General features: G+C 38.5%; 1 long non-coding RNA gene and 1 pseudogene across 1 annotated transcript in view; one reads left to right on the top strand and one right to left on the bottom strand.

Annotated features, from left to right (window-relative positions):
- Positions 1-22,844, top strand: part of LOC131510220 (uncharacterized) — an 81,260-nt gene extending 58,416 nt beyond the window's left edge. The window contains exon 5 of the long non-coding RNA XR_009260948.1: positions 22,224-22,844. This is a non-coding gene — a long non-coding RNA (uncharacterized LOC131510220). The remainder of the gene's footprint in view (positions 1-22,223) is intronic.
- A 1,091-nt stretch (positions 22,845-23,935) lies between these two features.
- Positions 23,936-26,207, bottom strand: LOC131517262 (cytochrome c-like; annotated as a pseudogene).
- Positions 26,208-26,437: the final 230 nt, after the last annotated feature.

The following is a 26,437-nucleotide window of genomic DNA, read 5'->3' as shown; positions in this document are numbered from 1 at the left end:
TTGTGTGGCCCTCTCTATATGGCAGCTCACAACATGGCTGCTTGCATCTTGGAAGACAGCAAGGGAAAGATTCTCCTATCAGAATGGCCTTAATGGGTTTAAATAATGTGGTCATGTGCATCCCGTTATATTTACCATATTTTATTGGTTAGATGCTTCTAACCAATAGTTACAAGTTACAGGTCCCACCCACACTCAAGAGGAGGAGATTTTACAAGGGTGCGAATACCAAGAAACAGGGATCACAGGGCATGTTTAGAATTTTTGTGCCAAAATTAAGTATATATCTGCTCAAGTACAGTTTATATTTCCTAGCCTTCCTTGTAGCTAGGGTGGCTCTAAGTTTGGGCCAATGGGAGGACAGGAGAAATAATGGGTGGAAGTTCTGTAATCTATTTTAATAAGGAATTTTTTTGTCATCCATTCTGCTCTGTCTCCCCCTTCCTGCAAGTGACAATGTAAATATGGTGGTGTTGGCTCTGTCAATGAAGATAACCCTAGGAGGTTTCTGGAGGAGGAACAGCATGAAAAGATTGTATCCCTGGATAACCTTTTAAGCAGAGCCACTTTGTCGGCCTTGAAATGCTCATGTCTGGACTGTTAAATGAGAGTGGGTAATCTTTTTCCCCTAATTATGTTTCCAGAGCTTGGCTTAGGGCTCAGTCCACCTGCTTGGTGGGTATTTGTCATGGCTATTGGCTCTACCCTTTGGACCTTTGGTTCTGCCCTCCAAGTCATCCTTGTCTTTTTCCCAAAAAGAAATTCTGAGTTTGCAATGAAGCAGCTTTCTCAGCCTGCTTTTTGCATGTAATATAGAGAGTAGTAAAAAGTCCTCTTTTTATTTAATATTTGGTATTTGTCCTTTTTAGTACAGGTTGGCTGTGGTTCCACCAGAATAACTCTCTTAAAAACAATGTGTTTGTGTGTATTTAAATGTATCACTTGGGGCCCCTGGATGGCTCAGTCAGTTAAGCATCTGACTCTTGGTTTTGGCTCAGGTCTTGATCTCATAGTTCGTGAGTTCAAGACCCATGTCAGGCTCTGCGCTGACAGCTCGGAGCCTGCTTAGGATTCTGTCTCTCTCTCTCTCCCTTCCTCTCCCCTACTCAGTCTCTCTCTCTCAAAATAAATAACTAAACATTAAAAAAAAATAAATGTATCACTTTGTAATCTTATTTCTTCAAGCTAAGCACTTCTCTAACTTGGGCTCAGTATGACACTGCTGTGGGATGACCATCCGTAAGATTCTTAAAGGCTTATTATTTTACTGAGAAGATCCTTAAAAAGCTTCTGGTCTGATTGGAAGGTTCTGTGAGGTACTATATTAGATCTTTCTAAAATCCTACCAAATAATTTATCAAGCCTTCAGTTTCATTTTTAGGCACTGTTTTTCTGATAGTGCACTAGATTTCATCTCTGCCCCAAAACTATTTTTTACAGTTTATTTTATTTATTTTTGAGAGAGAGAGAGAGCCAGAAAGAGAGAGAGAGAGACAGAGAGAGAGAATCCCAAGCAGGCTCTGCTCTGTCAGCATGGAGCCTGCAGGCGGGGCTCAATCTCATTCTCACAAACCACGAGATCATGACCTGAGCTGACATCAAGAGTCCGGACACTTAAACGACTGAGCCACGCAGGTGTGTACCGCCCCTGCTTTTATGAAACTATTTTTAATTTTAGAATCATTTGCTGTCTAGATAGGTTGAGAGTATGCTATAGTTTTATTTTCAAGCATAGCAAGTCTTGGCTCCTGTGTTTAATAGTTCATTCTTTAGCTTATCTTTCTTTGGCATTTTATCATCGGCAGTGAGAAGAAGCCAGGTGGTGATTTTGTTATACTTCCTGAAAATCTCCTTAGCTAGATGTTGGAATTCATTAGGTACATTTCTCATCTTCCACATGACCACAGGTAACAGTGTTGCCATACTTTGGGCCTCTGCTTAACAAGTGAGCCTTTTCTGTTTCCAATGACATTTTTCTTACTTTGCCTGAGCCCTTGCTGACAGCCTTCGTGAAGCCCTCTAGGCTTCCATAATACTTCTGCGGAGGCTCTTTAGGTTTCCACTAACAGTCTTCTCAATGTCATCCCACTTTCTGCTCACAATCTGGTCCTACAGATAATGCTACATGTCTTAGGACTTTATTATAGCGGTGCTCTGCTTCCGGGTATCAGAATCTTTCCTTAATATTTACTGTTCTGAAGCAAACCACTCGAAGCCATAATGGTTTAAAACAACCACAGTCCATTCATTATTACCTGGTGTGGACTGGGCTCAGCCAGGGAGTTCCCACTGGAGATCAGTCTTTTGGTGGCATTCAGATGGTGGCTAAGACTGGGACCTTAGCTTGGGCTATTTTTGTGGTCTTGTTGGAAAATACAATCTGACACAATAGCTGTATCAGAATAGTTTAAATTTTAAATCTTACATAGAAGGCTTCACTGGTTAATTGAAACAAACAAACAAAAAAAGAACTTTTTGAAAGTATAGTGTGTAAACTATAGTGCTGATGGAATGTCAGGAAAACTAGACTCAGAACATGTGAACCAAAAGGCCAGTGGAAGGTAATGACGATGTTGTACTGGATGAAGGATGAAGAGGACTAGGATGTAGTCATTAGAGCAACAGAATCTACTTTGCTTCTCAAGTTGAAATATGGAGAATGTGGGAATATGGAATATGGGACTTTTGGGAGAATTTGCCTATAATGGGGAGGGCGAGGTGTGTTAGTAACTTAATGATTTCCTCCATGTACACTTTGATTTTGCTTCTCCTTTCATTGTAGTAACCACTCTACTATCTCCCACTGTTAAAAGTTGCTCATCCTTCAAGAGTTGCCTCGAATGCCAATATTCCATATGCTTTTCTGGGTTTGCCAATTAGAATTGATTTCTCCCTCTTCTAACTCATACTGTACTTTCCCCCTCTCTTATGAAAATTACTGTACAATGTTTAGCATTAAAAGGTGTGTAAACCTACCTTGTCAACCTAACAAGGTATGACTTCCTGAGGGCAATGACTGTGGCTTAGATTTCTATATATCCCCAGAGTATCTCAAAGCAAAAGGTGCTCAGACGTATTTGTTGAATGAATAAGGTCGGTACCAAGTTAAAGATTCTGCAAGTAACTTAGTGATAAGTTCTGCGTGAATATTTCCTTTTCATTGCTTTAAAAAGCCAAACAAATAATTCCCTTCCCTTAATGTATCATTAATTAAAAACTTTCAGAAGATAAAACATATGCAGAAGCTTTATCTTATTTAAAAAAAAATAGTTTGAGATTAATGATTGGTATTACCTCAGAATATCGGGTAAGATAAAACAGAAAAATCTCTCCAAATAATTTCCTGATCTCTAATTTTAACCAATGACTTAAAGTGATTTTTGTTTTACTCTTAGGTAAATGCTTTCAATGGATTACTAATAGCTTCGCTGTTAGATGATATCAATTTTTTTTTCTTAAAAAAATTTTTTAATGTTTTTAGTTTTCAGAGAGAGAGACAGAGTGTGAGTGGGGGAGGGGCAGAGAGAGAGGGAGACACAGAATCTGAAGTAGGCTCCAGACTCTAAGCTTTCAGCACAGAGCCCAACGTGGGGCTCAGACTCACAAACCATGAAATCATGACCTGAGCTGATGTCGGATGCTTAACCAACTGAGCCATCCAGGCATGTCTCAGTTTTTTTTCTTTATTTAAATATGGATGTGTTTGTAATTTTTAGATTGTTATTATGGTTGAGAACCTCTATTTTTACTTTTATACTTTTATTTTAATGTTCTGACAAGACAGAAAAGTGGACATATGCAAAATCAGATTTCAGCCAAACAAAAGTATATGTACAATGAAAACTTACAAATTTGAAAAAAAATATTTAGGAGTGTGGGAGCCAGCCTTCAAGATGGCCCTCAGTGATTTTTACTTTTGATATTCACGACCTTGTGTAGTCCCCTTCTATACTGTGCTGGGTTTGGTTTGTCTGACAAATAGACTGTGATGGAAGTGCCAGCATTGTGACTTTTACGGCTAGGTTGTAAAAGATAGTGCCTCTTCTGCCATGTGGTCTCAGATCAGTCACTCTGGGCAAATTCAGCTGTCATGTCATGAGGACATTTAAGGAACTTTCTAGAGAGTTCCACAATGAAAGGACTGCTAGCCTCTTGCCAAAAGAGTCAGCGACAACTTGCCAATCACCTGAGTGAGCCATCTTAGAAGTCGATCCATCAGCCACAGTCAAACCTTAGGACAAATGCAGTTCTGGCACCTAGACTGTAACCTCATGTGAAACTCTGAGCCATAACTGCCCAGCCACGCCACTCCTAACTTCCTGACCCAAAGATAATAAACTATTATTGTTGTTTTAAGCTATTAAATTTTGGGGCAATTTGCTGCACAGCAATAGATAAATAATAAGAACAAGTGTTTGTTAAACTTACAATATGCAAACATAAGGCAAGTAACTGTGGTGAGGATAAGGACACATAAAGATTTCTTTAATTGGATAACCACAGAGCTTGCAGTGCAGATATTTTTCCAGTAAGTAGTATAGTTGTCAAGAACTAAGTAGAAAATGTGTTGGACATAGATTTGGCAAGGAAATTATTGTTTTTTTGCTGTATGATGATTTGAAGATGGGTACCATACTGTACATATGTTCAGCTGTGACAGCTAAAGTTATTTCTCCATTAGAGACTTTTGCAACAGGTTCTACCAATATCCATTAACTATGTAGCCCTATTGATAAAAAACATATGTCCATTTATAGATCAAAATATTTCAGTAAAAATACCACCTTTGTATTTTTGAAAATTCAACATCATAGCAAATGATGCCTGGGTTCTGTGGCTTTGCTGGATGCCTCTCCATATGGGGAGCTGAGCCTGAATACATGCGGTAATGCATGCATCACCACATACTCACTAATGAAGCAAGGTAAAGAAATAGAAAAGCTTTTCATTCCCTCAACATGCAGCTGGTGTGTGATACCAGATGTAAAATCATTGATGTTCTTGCCAAGTTCTCAGGATCATGGCATGATTTATTTAAACTCAGGCAATCAAGAATATGTTGATTTTTTTAAAAAAAATAGTCAAATTCAAGGAGAATGATTAGTAGGTGAAGATGAATATATCTTTTAAAATAAACTATTGGCTGTGTATTAAATGTGAAATTCATATTTATATATTTCTTGCCTTCTTTGTAGGTTATTGTGGTTTTCCTCTGAAGAAAGAGTTAATGACTTTACTTTCTAATCCCTCAACTCCTGCAGAATTACTTTGTCATGAGTCACATAAATTCCCTAGAGCTGTCGTTGAAAAAAATCTGTTACTTTGAAACCAATGTTACAGTTGCCTATCCAAAATGGACAGTAAATAGCATGTCTTCTTTGAATAGTGTCAAGCATTTCCTATGATACTTTATAATTTATGATATTAGATTTGAGTATAACAGAAGCCAAGCCGCAAGGTTTCTTCCAGAGGGATCGTTGCCACCATCTGCAGTATCAGGACAAGAAACATCACAAGGGTTGGAGATTTTTTTCTCCCCTCAGAAGAACCTTTTTATCTAGAAGTAGAAACTACAGAGAGCGTTCTGGGTGACTTGTCACCATTAGGGGCAGTTGTGATCCAGAACTAACGGAAAAGGGAACTAACTTTTATCAAGTTTCTGCCACGTGCCAGGCACTCCAGTATCTTACTTGATTCTCAAAACAACCTTGTATTTCAGTAGCAAAATTTCCCTTTTTTCTCACCATACAATCACAGTGGACATGAAAAAAGAAGTCGTGGTAAAATATGCATAACCTGAAAAGTTTCCGTTTTAACTGGTTTTTAAGGGTGCAGTTCAGTGGCATTAACTACAGTCATGTTGTTTGCATCCATCACCACTGCCCAGAACTCCACTGTAAGCATTTGCAATCATGGAGCACTTCTCATAAATCACTTACACTTTGTAATAGGTGTAATCTTGTTGGAATCTTACACTAACTCGAAAAAGTAGAGACATTTCCCACTTTTATGCATGAGGAATCATAAGCACACGTATTTAAATAAGGCCTATGGTCGTACATTGGTAGGACTGGTCTTTAAGCCCAGGTCAAGTTATTCTAGAAGTTGTCTGTTTAATCCTACCCCACATTGCCTCTATTATGGGAGTGCAGACATAGGACCTTCATGGAGTTCCTTCTATGTTAATCGTTCAGAATAAATCACTCTTCAAGGAAGGCATGGAGGGAGGGCCAAACGGGGGCCAGAAAAGGGTTTCCTAGCACAGAGCAACACTGCTAGCCCAAGAGGTCCTTTGCAAAAGTCAGAAAAAGGTAAATCTTCCTCCAGGAAGTTTTCAATTAAAAAGCTTTCTGAGAGAAAATTTTCCATAAAAAACACAAAAATTTATAATTGTGATGTGGGTGACACATCCTGGAGTTGTGCAGTATATATAACTGTCATAACTGTATGTGGCAACTCTGTCCCCTAATACCCTGTTATGGGCTGAATCATGTACCTGTAAAATTCATACTTTGAAATCCCAACTCCCAATTCCTCAGAGTATAATGGTATTTAGAAAGAAGGTTTCTAGGGGCCCCTGGGTGGCTTAGTCGGTTGAGCGTCCAACTTTGGCTCAGGTTATGATCTCGTGGTTGGTGAGTTCGAGCCCCGTGTCAGGCTCTGTGCTGACAGCTCAGAGCCTGGAGCCTGCTTCAGATTCTGTGTCTCCCTCTCTTTCTGCCCCTTCCCCGCTCATAGTCTGTCTTTCTCTGTCTCAAAAATGAATAAACATTAAAAAAAAATTAAAAAAAAAAAAGAAGGTTTCTAAAGAAGTGATTGAGTTAAAATGAAGGTGTTTGGGTGGGGCCCTAATCCACCCCGAGTGTCCTCACAAAAAGAGACAGTGACATGAGGAAAACCATGTGAAGAGGCAGCAAAAAATCAGCCATTTCTGCAAGCTAATGAGAGAGGCCTCAGAGGAAACCAATCCTGCCAGCACCTTCATCTTGGACATCCAGCATTCTGGAACTATGAGAAGAAAAATTCTGTTGTTTAAGGTGCCCCGTCTGTGGCATTTTGCTATGACAGCTCTGGCAAACTAATGTGCACCTCTGACATTTTCAACTTACAAAGTTAAAGCATTCATACAGATAGCCTATGATGGGCATTCAGGATGATGGGCAACACACACACACACACACACACACACACACACACACAGGGCAAGAGTGAGAGGTAGGGAAGGAGGGGAGGGAAGGAGAGAGGTACGAGAGAAACCTCCTTACATGGTCTAAAACTCTCAGCATCTTAACAGCTTGATGCTTCTATTTCCACACCCTGTCCTCTTCACCTGGCACTGTACCACCTCTCCTTTGTAGCATCAATTACATTATTATGACATATTTTCATGAAATCATTTGAATAATCTTTTCCCACTGTGTTCTGTGCTCTGTGAGAAGAGATCTTCCTTCTGCCCTCACTATCTACATTATGAATGTCTCATAGTAAGTAACCGATAAGTATTTGTTGGGTGAATGAATGGAGGAAGGAAGGAGGGAGTGTATGCCTGATCTTGTGAATGTTTTCAGTCAGATTATTACCTGATTAACAGTGATACATACATCCAAGAAAAATGAAAGTATAATAATTATGCAGAATAACAATATATTTTTCCAGTTAAAATGACTAAAGTGTACCCAGAAGTAAAACATGGGTTCATTAGAGTACTTTGCTTAAAGGATTTATTTTTATTTGATGACATACAAACCTGAAGTCTGGACCATTTTCTGTCATTAGAAGTCCCATGCCTTTTCTTAACGTGCCAGGTTCAATACGCCAGCCAAATTCTAGCAATTATGCGTTTCCTTCATAGAATTCCCGAAGAGCATGGATTCGGAAGATAATTTTTTTCTTTCCCCTGTTGGCTGTTATGGCCATTTATTAAAATCACCAGTGTGTAATGCAGCTAGTGGAAAATACCAGCTTGGGCCATAGCCATAGTTATGTTCTTTGGATCAACAAACCACCACAAGTTAGTGAGACAATTATTTGATACAGGAGAGTTTGAACTCCAGGGTAGATTGGCTTGATAGTTAAAATGATTAAGAATAAAAAAGAGGGGAAACTTGAAATTACTATACAACCTCTTTAACTGGTATTTTCAAACTCCTATTTGTTCATGTTCCAGTACTAAGAATTTTACATGTATTATATCATTTATTTCAATTTTTACCCAACCCTGTAAAGTTGGTACAATTATTGGCCCACTTTTTTAGATGAAGTAACTAACTCTGGCTGAGTGAGCTTAAGCAATTTGGTCAAGGTGACCCAGCTATCACTACAATCCAGACTTTTCTTTCTTTGTGTACTGGTTACAAAAATACTGCGTTTATTATAATGTATAAAATAAAGTGTTAAGAACAAAATTAAAAAAACAATAACCGCAAAGCCAGAAACAACCACGAGTGACATTTTGGTGAGTGTCTTTCTAGTGTTTATTTTCCATGATTGGATGGGTCTTGTAAAATGGTATAATATTTTATATAGTATTTTGTAATTGGCTTCTAATTTTTATATATTATTTTATAGAGCAGATTTATACAGCAACACTTTTAGTGATTATATACTATTCTGATTTATTAATAGTTATAGTATATTTAATCATTTTTTACTTTTTAACATTTATAGTTATTTTGATATTAAAAATCGTAATTAAAGCTTACACACAAAATTTTTACATGCATGATTATTTATTTTGGCTATATTTCTAGAACTAGAATTAATGCTTTAAAGGTAAAATTCATTTTTTATATTAGTTGTAAAAAATTTCTGTAATAGGATATAAATTGTCAGAATTTATAATTAGATATAATTTATATTGTCTAAGTTCTCTCTCTCTCTCTTTTTTTTTATTTGTTTATTTTGAGAGGCAGAGAGCACAAGCAGGGGAGTGGCAAAGAGATGGAGGGAAAGAGAATCCCAAGCAGGCTGTGCACTGTCAGCACAGAGCCCAATGTGGAGCTGGACTTGGGGTTCAATTTGTAGCACAAACTCACGACTATGAGATCATGACCTGAGCTAAGATGAAGAGTGGGAGACTTAACCAACTTAGCCACCCAGGCGCCCCTCTCTTAAGTTCTACGGAAAAGATAGTTTTTTCTGAATTCATGGACGGCCGTGTCGGCAGCTTCTTCTTCTTCTTCTTCTTCTTCTTCTTCTTCTTCTTCTTTCTTCTTTCTTCTTCTTCTTCTTTTCTTTTACTTTATTTTGAGAGAGAGAGAGAGAGTGCGACAGGGGGAGGTGCAGAGAGATAGAGAGGGAAAGAATCCTAAGCAGTTTCCACACTGTCAGTGCAGAGCTGGATGTGGAGCTTGATCTCAGGAAGTAACCTTCAGATCATGACCTGAGCTGAAATCAAGAGTCAGATGTTTAACTGACTGAGCCACCTAGGTGCTCCTGAATTCCTGGGCTTCTTAAGGAAAAATTCCATTTTTCTTATTGTTTACTTACTCACCTTGCATGGACAGTGTCTTCCCTAAGATCTAGGGAGTTCCCTAAGAACTTGAACTAGGCTAAAGAGCTCTGATTCTGTGGTGGGGATCCAAGGTGCAAGTAAACTTGGCACACATGGGAAATGGTTGCAAAAAAGCAAGATGAGGCTAGACTGAAGATAGACAAAGTAAAGGTTCTGTTCTATTGTAAACAGAAGGATAATCATTTTGGTTTTTTCCTTTCTATTATCTATTATTCTATAGTCTTAAAGTCACTTTTTTTTGAATTTTTGGGAAATGAAATTTCTTTGCCAACCAAAACCCCTTCTGTAAGGAAAGAGGTTATTATTTTTGTACACTTTTTGGTAGTGCATTATAGTAAATATTTGTGAACAGTTTTTTGCTTGGAATGAAAATTATCTTCGATAGAAACTATCAACTGAAATATTACCCTGCTTGATTTATTTGACCTAATTATTGGTCCTTAAAACAATATTAACCCCAGATGATATCTGTGTTTATTACTACTATTGCACATCAATTGTTTTGTTGATTTGGGGTGTGCAGTTTTACAGAGCTTTTTTTTTTTTTTTTTTTTTTAGAATGATAGTTTAGTGTGGGATCTATCTCAATATCTCAGACTATAAATTGCACAGACAGTACCTTTTCCATGGAAACAAATGGAGTTTTAGTTTAAAAAGCATTTAAAATATACATCCTTGCTTCTCAGATCAGATCTTTTGAATCAGAATATCTGAATAAGCATCACAGGTAGTTCCATGGCACTCTAAAGCTTGAAAAGCACTATTTGAAAACAGTACATGGAGCAATCATTTTGTTTCTGCATTTGTTCACATACAATAGCTCCTGAACCCTCTGTCTGTGAGGGGCAGTATGCCATTCACTGAGGGATATAAGAAGACAAGCAAGACATGATTCTTCCTTTCAAGGGCAGATAGCCAAGTAGGGAAAGTGAGATCCTTGAATAAAAATAATAATGATGGTATGAAGCAATATGTTTTGCTGTAAAATGAAGGCAGCAGGAAAAACTTCTGTTGGGGGATCTGTGGGAAGGTGAAGTGAGACTTAACAGGGATGGAAGACATCTGAGCTGACACCAAAACAAGTGTGTGTGTGTGTGTGTGTGTGTGTGTGTGTGTGGTTGGAATGTGCTGGGGCTGGGAGACTGTATTACAGGAGAAGGCAATGGCAGTGGGGCATCAGGGCAGGAGAGTGTGGTAGGGAGCAGAATTATAGCCAGCATGGCTGGTGCCCAGGAAGTCAGGAGAAAGTAAGACTGAAAGGCAGTTCGGGGTGCATTTGGAAGTAGCTTGGAGTATCTGTACAGCAGACAAGGGGGGATCTGGAATACTTTTTTCAAGAAAATAAGTTTAATTCTTTATTTTGAGAGACAGAGAGCTGAGGGGAAGAGAGACAGGGAGAGAGAGAGAATCCCAAGCAGGCTCCACACTGTCAGCAGGGAGCCTGTTAAGGGGCTGGAACCAATGAATGAATCATGAGATCATAACTGAGCCGAAATTAAAAGTCAGATGCCTAACTGACTAAACCCCCCAGGAGCCCCCAGAATATTTGTGATAAGAATAGTGACCCAATCAAGGCAGAGCTCAAATTCAAAGCTGAATGAATCATGAGATCATAACTGAGCCGAAATCAAAAGTCAGATGCCTAACTGACTAAACCCCCCAGGAGCCCCCAGAATATTTGTGATAAGAATAGTGACCCAATCAAGGCAGAGCTCAAATTCAAAGCTGAAGCCACCTGCTGGATAGAATGTTTGGAAGAGTCAGGGAGTCAGGTGTGAGGTCAAAACTAAATTAGAGTTGAAGCAATGGGAAAAGAAAGCAGCAGAAAGTTGCAAAAAAGTGCCGAAGAGAAAAACAGACCCAAGTTAGTGTTTAATTAGATATGGTGGGGGTGGGTGAGGAATGAGGCAGGATGACTCATGTTTGGAGCCTGAGAGAACAAGTGTACCCTTAACAAACAAGGAAGTCAGCAGAAACTGGTTCTCGGGGAAATTTAATTTTAGAAATTTTAAGTATGAGGTGCTTTCAGGGTATCCAAATTTAATCCCTTTGTTGGATCCTTTGTTGCAGGGGATAACAGGCAAGTCTGTTCCATTACCAGAGAGTCCTACTATTACCCAGTTGCTTACTTCACTTTTTCCAGTGGGTTCTCTACCCTCTCCCCCAGGCTTCTCTAACTTCTTCCAGCGTGAGCATTGTCAGGTCTTTTCTATACGTTGTTAGATTCAAAAGACTGAAGAATCTGTAAGACAAGTAAACAGTTTTTCCTTACTAATTTTGATTACTTCTCCTACTAAAATGACAGTGGGTCACGACGGCAGCCCATAACAATTCTTTTCACTAGGTTGTACCAAAGATGCCTTCCATGCTAGCAGTAAAGCCATGGAGGAAGGACAGAGTGAACTGGGGAGAAAGAATATCCCATCTTATCACCCAATACACCTCTACAGTTACATAAGTGGTCAGGGTTAGAAAGGGATTGATAGTTTGGAAATTATTTGCATGGAATTGAGTGGGAAAGCAGTGAAGTAGTTGATTTTCTGAGTGTATGCTTTAGCAAGTTTTGTTTTACAGTGCGTATTTTGTTGGTGGCTGACTGCGTCTTCTGAAATGGATCATACTGTACTAGGGCACAGTGAGTCATTCCACATTGTTTTCCTCAGTTCTACTCTGCATTTGTCCCTCATCAACTTCCTCTTATCTCTACAGTGTTTCTGTCTAAGCATTTCTCCTGTCTCCGCTAAGGTCAGAGGACAGGAAAATAGACTAAAATCACCATTGCATCAACAAGGGGTTTCTGGAGTACCTTGTTTGCGCTCACAATCATTCTAGGTGTTTCAGTCATATCATATGAGTGACTGAAAATAGGTAAAAAAAAAAAAGGTTGACTTTTATATGACAATTATTAGAAGTTTGAATGAGTTATCGAGAGAGGTCATATATTCTAAATGTGGCAGAAATGGTTAAGTTGCATGCTCCCTGTTAGTAATGGAACACAAGCTCTTTGTCTTGAGATAATATGGATATATTTTCTTTTTTTTCTTTTTAATGTTTTTTAATGTTTATTTATTTTTGAGACAGAGAAGACAGAGCATGAACAGGGCAGGGGCAGAGAGAGAAGGAGACACAGAATCTGAAACAGGCTCCAAGCTCTGAGCGGTCAGCACAGAGCCCGACGCGGGGCTCGAACTCACGGACCGTGAGATCATGACCTGAGCTGAAGTCGGACGCTCAACTGACCAAGCCACCCAGGCGCCCCAATATGGATATATTTTCAATTAAAGTTTTGCTGACAATGGGTTGATTATTTTTCACTTTTTTTCACACTTGTGTAAGAGAACCCTGTGTCATTATGCTTGTGACTGTTTTTATATATGATTACATTATATGTACCACATCCTCCATATTGGCTTGTATGTTAGCCAATGAAAGAAGAAATTCCATTCTTTCACTTCAAGCTTTTTTCAGTCATTGTAGTAATAAATTATATATTATAATCAGTTCTGAATCATATTCTTTAAATGAAAATGATAATTTTCTTTCTGTATACAGTAGATATTATGGAAATGACCAAACTTCTTTATTTGCATTAAGAGAAAGGGAATAGTATCCTAATTCAGCAGGAGGTATTTTTGTTTTGCATAACTAAGACATTTCCAATTTAAAGAATAGTGGTAGGTTAAGGTTCAGGGAGGTTAGAAAAAGACTGATGTAATGTATCTTCTCTTTTTCTGCAGATTTCTATGAGTTAGACCAAAAGCAGACTTCTACAGGATCTTTGGGTTCAGGGGAAGCTAATTTGAGGCAAATCTGCTTTACAGTGTCCCATTCCCTTTGGCTGGGGCCTGAGCCCTTGAGCGCAGAGTTCTTGCCTGCCTTCCCCTAACACTGTCCCCCGTGAAAGCCCTAACCTTGGCCCCTGCTGTTTTCCTTGGTGGCTCTGATGGAAGGAGCAGAAGCACCTTGTATGTGCTGGGCATGGAGGATATATTTTGGGGCAGTGTTTTTTCTCTTTATCATCTCTGTTCTGACTACTCTTTGGGCGCAGCTTTACTCTGATTATAGAAAAGCTAAACAAGGTGAAACTTTAGTCCAGGAACTCTTTCAATTCCATTAGTTTTTGAGAGGAAAGAGTTTGTCGAATAATCTCCCTGCTTATTTGTTTTCATCCTGCTTTGTGGGAAACATCTAGGTAATTGATTGATCATTTAATTACTACTGTCAGGATAGTTGGCAAGTAAAATCTCTAAGCTTATTTTCCTATCTAAAGTGGGCATATGGGCCACCTGGGTGGCTCATCCAGCTAAGTGTCTGACTCTTGATTTTGGCTCAGGTCGTGATCTCACCGTCATAAGATCGGGCACTGCACTGGATGTGGAGCCTGCTTAAGATTCTCTCTCTTCTCTCTCTGCCCCTCTACCCTGCTCATGCTCTCCCTCTCATAAAAAAAAAAAATCAAAAAAAAAGTGGACATAACCAGTGTCAACTTTAGGTTTATTCTGAGGATTAAATAAGATCATTCATAATACCTAGAACATATATTTTTTTAAAAAAAAATTTTTTTTTCAACGTTTTTTATTTATTTTTGGGACAGAGAGAGACAGAGCATGAACGGGGGAGGGGCAGAGAGAGAGGGAGACACAGAATCGGAAGCAGGCTCCAGGCTCTGAGCCATCAGCCCAGAGCCTGACGCGGGGCTCAAACTCACGGACCGCGAGATCGTGACCTGGCTGAAGTCGGACGCTTAACCGACTGCGCCACCCAGGCGCCCCTAGAACATATATTTGATAAAACAATCATTTAAGTTCAATTTATCACCAGTATTGTGATGGGCTAAATTTCATTGTTCTGAATTTCAGGGTTTTGAGAATGGCGTGAATAATTTTATATTAACTTATATAATAGCAACCACTTACTTAGTGCTTACTACATGTGAGCCTCTGTGTTAAACCCTTAATATTAACCTGTTTGATTCTGACTACAGCATCAGGAAGTGAATTCCATGATCTCCATTTTATGAAGCTTGGGTAGAAATAAATTATCTAATGGCAGCTTGTTAAAGTCCTGTACACCTGATCATACTATACTGTCTCCTCGTACCCTTTTCTAAATACTCGGTGTCTTATTTTGAAAGCACAATACACAAACTTGAACAGTTGTTCTGTATTGATTGTGAGGTTGACCTCAAGGTGGGAAGTGTTGCAATTGGATGGAAAAAGATTATGGACTTGGAACACTATGATAGGGTATACCATGGATTGGGTCGCTGGGAACAACTTTATTCCTTTCTAGATAATTGGCCGTATTTCATATTTCTTGGGTTGTATCCCAGCTCTGCTACTTAGTAACTTTGTAATCTTGGGAAGCCACAGCTTTCTGAGCCTCAGTTTCCTCATCTATCAAATGGGGATAAAATTACCTTCCTCAGGGAATTGTTATGAGAATTACATGGGTTAATACATGTAGGTTCATTAAAGTAGTGGCTGACACTTGGTAAACACTATTAGCTATTATTAGTATTTCTGTACCCTTCACCTAAAATTTTTTTTTAACGTTTATTTATTTTTGAAGGAGAGAGAAACAGAGTGTGAGTGGGGGAGGGACAGAGAGAGAGGGAGACACAGAATCGGAAGCAGGCTCCGGGCTCTGAGCTGTCAGCACAGAGCCGGACGTGGGGCTCGAACCCACGAACTGTGAGATCATGACCTGAGCCGAAGTCGGACGCTCAACCGACTGAGTCACCCAGGCGCCCCACCCTTCACTTTCTATCTGTCTTCTGGGTGTCTGTATTTGTGCATCATTGCACTCTTGCTAAGAAAGGCATAGATTTACTTACAGACGTTGTGATGACTGTCCGCAGGATCATATTCTGCTTTTGTAATTTCTGATGTATTTTAGTAGAGGGAAAAGTTGACTGTTGCCCTTGAATTTCATCCATCTTCCAAAACAATTACTGCTTAAGAATTAATAGGATTAATCATCTTTTAAGTGTTTAACTCTGACTTCAAATTTATGAAATTGAAACCTGTTAAAAAAATCAGTATTAACAAAAGCCAAATATATTGAGTGATCCTATTGGCCTTATCTTAAATTTTAATTTCAGATTAGAAGTAAAAGCGAATTTAAAGTATGTTGCCAGATAGAGTCTTCTCTATTTTTATGCACACATTGGATATGAGGTGCATGGTTAGGTATCTTACTTAGCCTTTTAGCCCAGCTTGAGGAAGAGTTAATAAAGTAAAGTTATGTAAAGTGCATTGAACTCCTCAAGAGAGAAGTGTTATATTAATACCTGCCTCACAGTGATGTTCTCAGACTTAATGATAGAAAGTTTGTAAATTGCCTTGGTACTCCCAGTAACATCCTGATGAAGCATCATTTCGTTTTATTGCAAAGAGCTCTAAGTTACACAGAATGCAAGTTAAGGGGGAATAATATCCCAGTCCTTATTTTATAATCAGAAGTACATAAAATAAAGAGAAAACATTGTGTTCCAGTTGTGAGTGGTAGAGTTGATCATTTTTATATTTTCTTTCCATATTACTTTTGGGAGAGGGGCAGAATTTATAACACACTGTTTAATCGAGCACTCGTCATTAAAATATGTAATGGAAGAAACAATGATCATGATACAGAGACCTTTAAGGACACTATTATTCAAACATTTAAAAATTAAATTCCAGTTTTGAAAGAATCAAAATCCATTTTATATGATTCTATTAAGTTTGGCATTTTTGAGACATGTCTTAAATCGATACCTGTAATACTTACAAACATCAGTAGAGAGAATAGTATTGTGAACACATATTCTTGCTGTAGGGTACATTTTAAATGTCTAAACACTAATCAATATAGAGAAATTAAGTATTGACTAAAATAGCTTTATAATAAGTAATTATTGGTTTGCTCTTTTAGAAATTAGACATTTTCACTTTGGGAATAAAGAGTAAATTTACTGTCATGAAATTAAAGTGTTTTTGACCTTTTTGTACAACTTTCCTCTCTCTATGAAATGATTAGGTTTAAATATGATTGCACAGCTGTATTATGTTGCAAGCATCAATTTTTAATTATTATAAGGTCAATGTTAGAACAAATGTGATTAGTACAGTACCTCAGTGCACTTATTTACTTTCCACTAAAAAACTACCCTGTGTTTACTAAAACCAACCTGTACCTCTCTCTGCTGATATGACTAATTATATTTATGCCAAATCCTTTATTTCCCCCCCCCCCAGTGTTCATCCTATGTATGTGATTTTGTTTATTCTTTTGATTTTAAAAAATATAAATTGCCTGACTTATCTCTTCCCTTCAAATAGCGGGACATTTATTTTCCTATGTGTGTGTAGGTGTCTCTGTGTGTATAACCACAGATATTAGTAACTGCACAATTCTCCTGCCTTTGTATAACATGGTGTCTTAGTTAGCTTGGGCTGCTGTAACAAGATATCATAGACTGGGTGGCTGAAACAACAAGCATTATTTCTCACAGGTCTGGGGCTGAGAAGTCCAAGGTCAAGGTACCAGCAGATTCGGTGTCTGATTAGAGACCCCTTTCTGGTTTGCACATGGCTGTCTTCTGGTTATGTCCTTACCCGGCTTCTCCTTAGTGTGTGCACATGGAAAGACACAGAGAGAGAGCTCTTCCTCTTCTATGAGCATTAATTCTATTATGAGGACACTACCTTCATGACCTCATCTAACTTAATTACCTCCCAAAGGCCTTGGCCCCACCCCCAAATATCAGCCCATCTAAAGCCCATCTAAAGAGAAAAGGAGTTTCCTTTTGAGACATGAGTTTCCACGTTTACCTGTGTGTAGAGATTTGTCTTATTTCTCTTACTGCTCCAAGTGACTTTGGATTTAGCTCTTTAAATGAAAAGATATGGTATATAAAAATAACAGAATAGTAAATGAGCTACATGCTAGTCATGAAAATTCTTCAGATGTTCAACATGAATAGTAATTCAGGTTTTAATGAAAAAGTAGTTTTCTAATTCTTTCTTTCCTTTGTATTTTTTTTAAGTTTATTTATTTTGAGAGAGGCAGAGACAGCATGAGTGGTGGAGGTGCAGGGAGACAGGGAAAGAGAGAGAATTCCAAGCTGCCAGTGCAAAGCCCAATGCGGGGCTCAAACCCATGAAGCCGTGAGATCATGACATGAGCCTAAACCAAGAGTCGGACACTTAACCGTTTTCTGATTCTAGTTTTCTGATTCTTTTTTTAAAAAATTTTGTTAATGTTTATTTATTATTGAGAGACAGAGAGACACAGAGTGTGAGCAGGGGAGGCATAGAGAGAGGGGGAGACATAGAATCTGAAGTAGGCTCCAGGCTCTGAGCTGTCAGCACAGAGCCTGACGCGGGGCTCGAACTCACAAACTGTGAGATCATGACCTGAGCCAAAGTCGGTAGCTTAACCAACTGAGCCACCCAGGCACCCCTCTAGTTTTCTGATTCTTAACTGTTTCCTTATATTTTATTTCTGTTAATAGGTTATATTTTTAAAATAATATTTAAAAAGTAAAACCCCCCCACATTTGTTGTATTTATGAAATGAGACAGTCAGTGTAAGATTTCCTACAAACTAGAACATGCAGGCCAGATGTTCCATCTTCATGGCTTGGTGAATGAATGGTCGGATGCTGGTTGGGCTCCTCTGGGGGTCTTAAGATGCAGTGGTGAAGAACAGATCATTACTTGGCTATGACAAGTGGCAATGGGGCTGGTAGGGAAATGACTCATTATTGGTATTGATCAGGGTGGGCTGTAAAGAAGATAGGTCTTGCCTTTGATTCCTTCATACTTCTTTGGTCATTGAGTAGGGGCAGAAGGAACATTTATAGGAATTATAAGAACTTTACTTCTGTGTTGGATGATGCAGCTTCTTTGGCATTTCCTTCTCACCTGCTGTATTATTGTTGGGTTACATATTCTGAAAATAGTTGCCTTTAAAAAGAAATATGTAGGGTACTCTTGTTGAAAAATTTTAAGTCCTAATAATTAGGATCAAATGATGGAGGTCCAGGCATTGCAACAAAGAGTTAGGAGGTATTTGGGGTTGGATGGTTCTTTTCCAAGCTTAAATTATGTTCCTCAGGAGTAAGCTTATTCTAAGTAGTTTTGTGAGCCACTTATTCTCTTACTCCAGCTCTGTTACTGCCTCCACCCTCGCTATCTACGTACCAAAATATTGTGAATAATGCACTATAAACATTGCCTAAGAAATTCTTTTTCTTTTATTTTTTTTTATTTAAAAAAAATTTTTTTAACATTTATTTATTTTTGAGACAGAGAGAGACAGAGCATGAACGGGGGAGGGGCAGAGAGAGGGAGACACAGAATCGGAAGCAGGCTCCAGGCTCTGAGCCATCAGCCCAGAGCCTGACGCGGGGCTCGAACTCACGGACCGCGAGATGGTGACCTGAGCCGAAGTCAGATGCTCAACCGACTGAGCCACCCAGGCACCCCTTCTTTTTCTTTTAAATAGGACATCATGAAAGCAAGCAAAAAATCTGTTATTATACAAGTCACATATAAGATCTGTATAACAGATCATGAATGTATGATTTGAGAGGACGTAAAAGCCACAGAAATATTGTTTATCAAGGTTAAAATCATGCTTTATTCCTCTCAGCCATGGAACTTGGGCAAAAATTTTTTAAACCAGGTTTTGTCCCTGTTTTCAGACCACACATGGGTTGCAGCAATTCCATGATGCCTTCTCAGTTACCTTCTTTGAGCCTAACTCTTTCCTCAAGACATAAAACATTTTAAAAGATGAGAGGACCAACTATGGTATTTCATTTTCAGTCTCTGACTGCCTTTACATTTGCTTTTCCTTTCAAGACTGTACTAGTTATCATCCTGACTTTGGGCATATAATTGTATGGATTACACATTTAGAGCAGATTCTACTGTGTTTATTTTGGTGGTCACAGGAGTCTAGTGCGGGGAGTATAAATATGGCTCACAATATGTTTCTAAGTAAAATAAAATCCATGTATTAATTATCCACCTTGCTTTGGCTAGGTACTTAATATTAGCCATAATTTGTCACTCTCTTCTTTTTTACTATGGTACAGGATGCTCAGGTGGCCTACACAATGTGAAAAAAGGAAGAAAGGGCTTTTGGTTATCAGTTTACCTTTTTTTGCCATTGTGATAGTTGCTTAGGGTGCAAACTATGGCCAATTTGGAGATGCAGAGCCACATCACTCTAAGTAAGGCTGGGACAGAGAATTTTTCTAAAACTTTGTTTTTTATTTCTTATTTTGTTTTTATTTTTAAAGAGAGAGAGAGAGAGAGAGAGTCAGAGGGAGAAAGAGAGAGAATCTCAAGCAGGCTCCACACTCAGCACGGAGCTTGACGTGGGGCTTGATTCCATGATCCTGGGATCATGACCTGAGCTGAAATCTAGAGGTCGATGTTCAACTGAATGAGCCACCCAGGAGCCCCTCCAAAGCTTTGGTGTTTAAAAGACTATTGAAAATGAAATTTTTGAACAGCCTGGAGCCATTTACTTAGCCTGGTCATATCAGCCCCTCTCTGCCATGGTGAAACGCTTTTGTAAACACACATGAATAGCCAGTTATCCTATGAAAAGATGATCCATCACATTAAGAAAATGAAAATATTAAAATGAGAATATATTTTATACTGCTGGATAATAAAAATGAAACATTAGGACTATAACAGGTGATGGCAAAGAGAGGGAGAAATGAAACACATAATCTGTTATTGGGAGTATAAGCAGGTGCAACAACAAACAACAGTCATAATATTTAACCAATGTCAGGCATTATTACCCTTTAGTTACTGAATTGAAGGATGGTCTTTGATGGCTAGGAGGCCCAGGTAGGGTAACCAGCTTGTCCCGGTTTGCTGGGAACTTTTCTGGTTTAAAACTGAACATCCTTGAGGCACCTAGGTGGCTCAGTTGGTTAAGTGTCCATCTTTGGCCTAGGTCATGATCTCACAGCTAATGAGTTCAAGCCCTGCGTCGGGCTCTGTGCTGACAGCTCAGAGCCTGGAGCCTGCTTCAGATTCTGTGTCTCCCTCTCTCTCTGCCCCTCCCCTGCTCACTCTGTCTCTCTCTCTTTTAAGAATAAATAAACATAAAATCAAACACACACACACACACACACACACACACACACGCACACACACATATACACACACACACAAAACCCTGAACATCCTTTGTCTCAGAAACTCTCTCAGCTCCAGGCAAACCAAGATAGTTTAGTCATCCTATGGTCATGGAAATTATAGGGGGCCCTCAGGGGAGCAAGTATTTCTTAAGGGTGGAAATTATTTCAATATTCCAAAAGCTGGCGAATCCACATTGGTGTGTACTAGCTGAACAATAGCTCTGCATACACCTACTTTGGAAGATAATTTGGTGTTATCTTATGAAGTTCAGTAAACACATACCTATAATGCCCAAATTCATCTCTATGGCATATAGATCAGAGAAACTCTTGAACATGTGTATGGGAGATGTGTACAAGCATTTCATAGCCATGTTGTCTGTAGTAAAAAAAATTGGGAAAAACGTGAACATCCTGCAACAGAACACTCGATGACTATGCTGTGTTTTTCATACGATGGAATACTATGAAGAAATACAAATGAAGGGACCATGGCTACAAGCAGCAGTCTGAGTTCATTCAAATATATTGAGGCAAAGAAACAAGTTGAAAATACATAGGGTATGATTCATTTATATAAAGTTAAAAATAGGCAAAATAAAATATTTTTAAAGGGATATAAACATTCAAAATTATAAAGAAAAGCAAGTGGATGAAAAGTACACAAAAATCCATGGCAGTGATTCCCTGTGGAATAAGGAAGGGGCTCACAAGGGGCCTTGAAGAGATTGAAAAGTTCCAAGTCTTCAGCCAATTCTTCAGTGATATGTGGTTGTTCTTTTTATTCTTTGTACCTAACATGTATAAGAAACACACACACACACACACACACACACACACACAATATTTAATAAAAAATTTGAAAATTCCAAAAAGTTAAATTTTGGGGGGCCCTAAAAATTACATTTTAATGCTTCATGTCCTTTCAAGGTATATGGGAAATTTATCACATAACAAGTGTTTATTGATACCTTACCGTGTATTATGTAATGTTGAAAAAAAAAAAAAAAACAACCCCAAATCCCTGCCTTCAAAGGGCATAAATTTTGGTGGGGGAGAAGAACAATAAGCCTCTACATAAATAAATATATAAATACATAGGTACAACATGTATGTTATAAAATTTCAGGTTGACGTTAGAACTGGAAAGTAATAAAGGACAAAAAAGAGAGAAGGTCAGGAGGGACTAATTTTGAGTGATCAGGAAGGCCTTTCAGAAGCTCATGACCTGTGAATAGAGTCCTGGATAAAGTGAGGAACCAGCCACATGAATATTTGGGGGGAGAAGGTTCTAGGCAGAGTGAAGAGCCACTATCTTAGCTCCCAAAGTCCATCCCAAAACCTTCCGCCTCATCCAAGGCACTATGTGCAAAAAAGGAGAGGTCTCTACCCCTCATACATCCCCAATACCTTTTATTTTTCCAGGCTCAGAGAAAATATCCTCATGCTCTCAGATAGAGCTGTCATCCCTAGGCCCCTCACCAGAGTCTATGGCCTCTGTAAGCAGAAGCATTCTTTGAAAAAAAATTTTTTTAATGTATGTTTAATTTATAGAGAATGAGAGAGAGACAGAGTACAAGCCGGGGAGGAACAGAGAGAGAAGGAGACACAGAATCCAAAGCAGGCTCCAGGCTCTGAGCTGTCAGCACAGAGAACCGGACGTGGAGCTCAAACTCATGAGCCATGAGATCATGACCTGAGCTGAAGTCAGAAGCTTAAGTGACTGAGCCACCCAGGCTCCCCTATGCAGAAGCATTTCTGAATGGAGCCCATTAACTTTCCCCTTTGGCAAGACAATCTCCAGACCTCCAACACTCTAATGTCCGTTTGCTGTCTGGTAGGTGGAAGAGAAAAACAGCTCTCATTCTTTTTGGGTCTTCAAAGAAGCCAAAAGAAATCACAGATGGTTTTTGTAATAGATTATTTTGCTACATTTTACATGATAAAATGTTTTAAAGTCTCATTGACTATAGTGCATACTAAAACCTCAGAACCAGCCTTCAAAAAGGCAAGGAGTAGAAGGTTTTCTATAATCAGTGTGCCAAAGTATCCTTATATTAGAAAGTTTTTCATGGTCAACTTATGTGATTATCTTTAGCTATGGGTGATAGAGAGTCCTGGCATAGTGAACAGATGCATAACATTGTCAAGCCACTCAGCTTCTGAGTGTTGGTCTCTCATCTGCCCCTACCTGAAATGTTTATTGTGTGCATTAAATAAACTAGTGAGTGCTCGCTTCGGCAGCACATATACTAAATAAACTAGTGAGTCTGAAGTTGCTTGGTGACTGATATGACCTCTGCAGTAAGGGTAAGAATAATCATTTGGAATTGAAGACAACTTTTTTTTAAATGATCTGTGATTTTGTTTTTAATTATCCTAAGCCTTTTCACATAATTTACAAATTTGTGCTGATGGTGTATCTTTTGTATTTTAATCCTTCTGATGAGTTGGCAAAAGCATTATTATCAGTCATACATATATGGTCATTCTACCATTGGGTTTTTGAATAGGTGTTTAGAAGACAATCCTGAATTATAACTTGGTCTGATTAAGTAAAGCATTTGGAAGCCAAGTTTGCTGCTGTATCTTGCCACACTGAATCTTAAAAACCTCTGACCTTATAGATCACCTATAAAAATGTGAGAAATGTTAAATATTCTGTATTTAATATTGTACATAAACCATACTAAAATGCCTTTAGTTAAGCAAAAGGCAACTCTTTAGATGTAGGGAATTTTAATTAAACTGGTATAGTTAATACCAAAAAGATAAAGTGGACATTGGCAGCTTATCATCAGCCCTTGCCTTTAAGAGGCTAACAAACGCAACTTGAAACACAACGGAGTCTTGCTGTTCTCTGAGACAGTGAAGGGATTTCCTCAGTATTTAAATATATTAATATAACCACTTATATAAATCTAAATATAAAACTAATCTCCTGTAGGTTTAGAGATGACATTTACCGTCTGTGTGAAAAGCTGAACGTTGCTCATCAATTCCAGTCATATCTTCAGAAGGGGAAAACAGTGACAGCACCTGCTGAACCAGAATTACCATCAGAGTTCAAAAAGCTGATCATATGTTTTAACTAGAAGCCAATATTACTTAAATCACTGTCCAAAAAAAGTATTCTCTCAGCCATTCATGGTCTGAATTCTGGTGTATGAGATCAATTTAAATACAGGACACATGAAAGAAGTCATCAGACATTTTTTTGTTGCTGTTGTTTTATAATAAATAAGGCAGAGGCCAACTGTTGCTCCTTAGTAGCTTTTTTTTTTTTTTTTTTTTTTTTTTTTTTTGAGATAAGCCATCAAGTCTGCTCTTTCCCTTGCCTTCTTAATGCCAGCAAAGATCATTTTTATTCCAGGGATGTACTTTCTGGGATTATCCAAATACTCCATCGGTGTCTCCTCTCTCCAGGTGATGCCTTTGTTCTTGTTGGCACCTGTGTACGAAAATCCAGGGGCCTGACCTGTCTTTTGCCCAAATAAACCATGGAGGTTTGGCCCAGACTGTGCTTCTCTCCCTTTTCCGTGGTATGGCACTGGGCACACTTCTGAACAAAAATCATCTTGCCTTCTCAACATCGCCCATTTTAAAATTGCTTTTTTGACGTGTGCAAAATGAAGGTGACGGCTTGTAAGCCGGACGTCCCACTGTCTACTCAAGACAAATTTAATTTCAAATTCTGGTTCTGCCACTTACTAGATGTGGTTAAGTTTCTTTTCTGAGTCTTGAATTCCTCACCTGTAAGCTGAACATTCATTCAAAAAACATTTTGGTAGCTTATGTGCATAACCAGATAATGTGTTAAGTGTTAGAAAATAACAATAATTATGATAATAATACTCACTGTGAACTCAAGTTTGTCTCGAGGAATAAATTACTTACCTATAGGATCTGTTGCATTGTTTGGTGCATAGTAAGTGGAAGTAACTATTAATATATGAGTAACGTTTGTATCTTTGGTTCAGATACTTTCCTTGAACTCTAGATTTGTATATTGAACTGCCTACTTGCTCTCTTGGCTTGTATAATATAGATATTTCAAAGTTAACACATCAAAATAACCCTATTTTTTCCCTTGTTCTCCTGCCATCATCCTTATCTTCATAAATAGCAAAATCATCCTTTAATTTGTTTACTCATCCTTGACCTCCTGTTTTCTCTCACATGCTACATCCAGTTTTGCCAACAGATTCACCACCATTTTGTAAATAATGAAAGGAAGGCTTATAGAGTTTAAGAATTGTGTACATGATCCCACAGCTTGTAAAATAAGTAGGGGCATCAGAATTCGAATTCAAGTCTTCTCATTTCCAGTCCATCGCTATTTCATTTTACTATTATGTATTTTTTAAAAGTTTATTTATTTATTTTGAGAGAGAGAGAGAGAGAGAGAGAGAGAGCGAGCAGGGGAGAGGCAGAGAGAGAGAGAGAAGGAGAGAGAAAATCACAAACAGACTCTGAGTTATCAGCAGGGAGCCCAATGTGGGGCTCAAACTCATGAACCACCAGATCATGACCTGAGGTGAAACTGAAAGTCGGATGCTTAACCAAGTTAGCCACCCAAGCACCCCTAATATACTTTTTGTTATACTATTTTATGGTATTAGGGCATGAGTAAAGATTCTTCTTTATCATCTTGGTTAATTCAATAAACTAGTACATATTGATTTAATGCTCATAATTATCACCTCTCGCAAATACCAGAGGATATAAATGTAGCCAGAAAATTATGAAGTGCTATTCAAAGAAAACTGTTTGTTTCTGAAAATCCAGTTTCAGTAGGAGGACAAAAGGAGGTTTATATTCTCACATAAATAGAGCTCTAATGGAGAGCAAGTTTTCAATGAGCCTGCAGTAGGAAGCTACTATCATGCAAAACTGATGGCATCTTTCAGAACCTGTTAAAAGCAACAACATAAGCAATAGAGGGAATTGGAAGTCTCTTCAGATATCCATTCTGTCTAGTCATGAGGAAATCTCTGGGACATTAGGAATGGTAACGGTTTTGTTTTCAAGCAAAATAAACACTCTTCTCTGTTGCCAAACATTAGTCAGAAACCTAACAGGGAAAGAGTGAGGTGGAGAGAGAAAAGCCAGAAAGAACTTATCTTTGCTGATGTAAAGAATGGTGAGTATAACTGCAGTATTAATTGCGGTAAAAAGGCACTAATTAAACTTGCATTTGGTGTTGAAAGCAGCAACTTTCTCTGTGATTTCTTAAACTCGTATTTAAATTTTTTTTTTTCAACGTTTTTTATTTATTTTTGGGACAGAGAGAGACAAAGCATGAACGGGGGAGGGGCAGAGAGAGAGGGAGACACAGAATCCGAAACAGGCTCCAGGCTCCGAGCTGTCAGCACAGAGCCCGACGCGGGGCTCGAACTCACGGACCGCGAGATCGTGACCTGGCTGAAGTCGGCCGCTTAACCGACTGCGCCACCCAGGCGCCCCTTAAACTCGTATTTAAATGAAAATATGGTCACCCAAGAAAATGGTTTGATTAAAACTCTTCACTTTCGACATGGGTAATTACCACAATATATTTTTATTGCAGTCTCTTTGAATATTAGTTATCTATTTAATTTTATGATGCCTGTCACTGACATACCTAACTGCCAGAAGTTGATATGGTGATACACTTATCATTAGTGCTTACTGATGTGTGAATTAAACATTGGTATAAAAGATGCTTCTCACAGTTATGGAAATGTTCATTAAATTGGTAAGTATAAAAACGCTTCTTTTGAGCAATT

The sequence above is a fragment of the Neofelis nebulosa genome, chromosome 1 (genome assembly GCF_028018385.1).
Source record: "Neofelis nebulosa isolate mNeoNeb1 chromosome 1, mNeoNeb1.pri, whole genome shotgun sequence".
Taxonomy (NCBI): Eukaryota; Metazoa; Chordata; class Mammalia; order Carnivora; family Felidae; genus Neofelis; species Neofelis nebulosa.
This window is presented reverse-complemented; position numbering and strand designations above follow the sequence as displayed.